Below are 3,548 nucleotides of genomic sequence, written 5' to 3'. Positions count from 1 at the left end.
GACAGGGACGACCACGCCTGGGGGTTGAGTCGCCGCCGCCACAAGCTTGCCGTCGTGTCGTCTTCACACCCACGCTAGACTCCAGACCGGCCAGAACCAGACCTAATGGGGCTGCCATCCCTGGATCTGGCCGCCCCATGCCTCCCCGCGCCGCCTGCCTCACTGTCTCGCTGAGGAGAGGGACGACGATGCCCGAGAACTGGGCCACCACCACCCATTTTACGCCCAGCGGTGCTCCATCGCCAGCCGCTGCAGCACCTCCCCATCGTTCGTGCCCTTAGCTTCGTCGTGCTCCGGCTAGCCACCGGCTAAACCTACCATTAGCACTTAGTTAATCCACCCCCTAGTCACTGCCAAGCGGGTCCCATTGCCTAATTAACCATGGCCTAATTTCCTGTTTCAATTAAGTTAATCCTCGTGGCCCCACCCGCAGGTCAAACCACCATTGACCAGCGCCACATCAGCTGGAAGTTGAGACAAACCACCCAAGAGCAGAAAAATAGATCAGGGGTAATGTGAACCACCAACTTTGTTCAGGGTAGTAAAATGGACTTTCTTCTTCTTTTTCTTGACACCGTATTTGGAAACTCGGAGGTTGCAGTAAATTGAAAGTCTTGCAAGAGCGGGTTTGGTCAAGTCAGGCATGTAGTAGCTTCCAGTGACCTGGTTCTTGACAGCATTGGCCATCTTGCGGAACTCGTTGTGCATGCGAGTGGAGAACACACAAGGCTTGGTCTACTGCGTCTTCATCTTCGTTGTCAAGAGGACCACAGTCATCTCCTTTTCAGCAGCTAGCTGCACCAACTCTTATTGTTTGACAGGTCAGAGAACAATAGGAGTGGACATTGCAGGTAAGCTTAATAGGTAAGCATAAAAGGTTCAGGCGGTATTTTCATTTCCAGTGAACTGGACAAATAAAGTAGAAATGGACAAGCTAATGCCATGTGTGCACAACCAGCATATGAAAGACCAATGTAGTACAGGAGCGGGACATGATTTTAGTTCATAGATAATCAGTGAACAAGAGGGAATCATTTTAGTTTAGAAACAATACAAATTGGCAATGGATGTCAAACTGCAAGAACATAAGAGACATGTGAAACTATCTTACATAGTTGTGCATGTTTAGCTTAGTATGTGAAGCATTTGCCAAACGCCCAAGAAAACAATACGAAAATAGATCGAAGCACACGTACGACCGAGGCTGCGATGGAATTTGCCAGAGATGAACGTGACCTTCGACGCACAATAGACCGTTGGAAGGACCTGATCGGACCTGAAGATGCAGAAAACCCATAATACCTTATTATTTATAATTATGACATGCCTCCGAAGTATCAAAACGTGTTTATGAACAGAAATACATTGAGATAGCATGCAGATCAGGAAAAAGTACAACTCACTTTGAACCAACCCGACGTAGTTGGGTTCACCGGATCTTCTCCACCGACAACTTCATTGTAGTTTCTGCACAATAACACATTCTCTGAAGAAATATATTCTGCACACAACAACGGGTTCTCTGAAGAAATGTATTCTGCACAATAGATTAAAGTTTCAGCACGATAGCTCAAAAAAGATGGACATTAACAACAAGCAAGCGGGCTGAATGGAGAAACCATGTAATTCAAGTGTGCTCCCAGTTGCCAGTGTATACTGCACTGAAGAAGCTGCAACACCTACACCAACTTTTAAAAGCTGGATGGGGATCTCCCATCCAACTTCATCCAAGCAATCAAATGCTACATAAAGATATGGTAGTCGTTCAGTGAACTTGCATTAAAACTGCCATTGTTTTCCCTGTAAAGACCTTGGATCATTAGATGGCATATTAAATACTGGATTATAATAAGGTTAGAAAAAAACCAAACTTGATCAGAGGCACTGGTAAGAAAGCACTCAAGGTGTTTATTTTTATTTTTAGAGAATGGCTCAAAGACTCGGATAGTGTTGGAAACTGTTATAAATTCAAGCAGTATTGATTATATTAAAGCATCTTGTTTATAACCGTGCTTAGCTTTGAGTTGACTAAGGAAGTTTGTGCTTGTAAGTTTCAGGAAGAGAACTTATCTTCAGTGAACATACATCCATGGTATTCAGCATATCACTACTCGCATCCATCCTTTGTTAAAAGACTGCCTGCACTTGAAGACTTGAAGCCTGCATGGGAAAAGTTTCATACAAGGGGACAAGTTCAATTGCTAATATATAGAAATGAAATTAGTAATTCATGCTTCAAGTCGTGAGTCCCAATCAAAAAAGATTGAAGAAGCCGGTCTTTCCAATAAAAAGAATCATTGCACCAGCACCAAAATTGTAAAATTCACCATAAAAAGAGCATCAAGCAAACAGCAAATTAGATCTAAACGTATTTTGATTAATACAATGGAGTTTGAGTAGCATTAACATATCATGCAGTACTTAAATGTTTGGAATTACAGTTAAATAAATAACAAACCATTCCACTTATAAACAAGGTGAAAATGTGCAGAATTTTTCCTTTCGGAAGGCTAACATTTTTTATGTTGGCGGCAGGTGCTGATGCAAATGATTTCCTACATAATATAATTTTTTTTAAAAGGTTCTAGGCTTCCAGCAATGTACAAAGTAGGAAAATGAACTCGTGGGTACCAACTCTTTTGGATACAGTGTCATAGACTGAATAGATGCTGGAAACCATTATGCGAACATTGCCAAGTTCGATAGTTCAATTACCAGCTAATATCCCAGAACTTGATGGTTGTACCATGTGCGCTTGACAATTTGTGGATCCTGAGGAAGGAAAAAAAACATAATTAACAGCAGGCATTATTGCTGAACCAACCCAGGAAAAAACACAATTTGTGGATTACTTACTGAAGCAAGGTGCAGGCCAGGTGCCCGGTCTAAGTAATCGCACAATGAATAAATCAGATTGTTTCCATGTATCAGGATCATTCTCTAGCGATCTAGACTTAACTTTCAGATGAACACTCAAATGTGTCACACAATCAGATTTACTGACCTACAATGTGACTAAGAATCTGAAGACTCCAATTAGCAACTTGACAAGCAATTAGATGAAGATAATACTGAAGCTGCTCAAACAAAAATGTCAGGCAGTGTACAGATCGTTGCTGAATAGACCACTGCCGCAGTATGGGGACGGCGCAGTGACGCATGCCTCCTGCCCGCCCACCGAGATCCCCTCTATGCCGGACCCCTCCACCTCCATGCCCTTTCGCTGCTCCTGGGCGCGCTGGCGGCAGTAGTGATCCTCGACGGTGAGCGCCGGGTCGAGCACCGAGAGCAGCCCGCTCCCCGCGCCCCACCGGCCCCGGAGACGATTGAGGCGTCCGCCTCCTTCGAGGCGAGAGACTGGAAGCGTGAGGCAGTGCCGGGGGGCGGGGAGAGGAAGCGGCAGTGGGTGAGGCGTAACAGGGCGAGGGAGAAGAGAGATATGGTAGTCGCCTTCTGCCGCGCGCTTGTCGTGTGGGATGGAGAAGAGGGAGAAGAGGGAAACAGGGGAGAGATGGCCTGTGTCGCGTGGGGCGGCGGCGGAGAACCTA

General features: G+C 45.2%; 1 long non-coding RNA gene across 1 annotated transcript; it reads right to left on the bottom strand.

Annotated features, from left to right (window-relative positions):
- Positions 1-471: 471 nt before the first annotated feature.
- On the bottom strand, positions 472-3,124 carry LOC119297935. Its single transcript, XR_005145769.1, has 4 exons — positions 2,857-3,124; positions 2,716-2,772; positions 1,404-2,160; positions 472-1,276 (listed from the first exon to the last, which is right to left on the bottom strand). It is a non-coding gene; the product is annotated as an uncharacterized LOC119297935 (long non-coding RNA).
- Positions 3,125-3,548: the final 424 nt, after the last annotated feature.

The sequence above is a fragment of the Triticum dicoccoides genome, chromosome 5A, assembly GCF_002162155.2.
Source record: "Triticum dicoccoides isolate Atlit2015 ecotype Zavitan chromosome 5A, WEW_v2.0, whole genome shotgun sequence".
Lineage (NCBI taxonomy): Eukaryota > Viridiplantae > Streptophyta > Magnoliopsida > Poales > Poaceae > Triticum > Triticum dicoccoides.
This window is presented reverse-complemented; position numbering and strand designations above follow the sequence as displayed.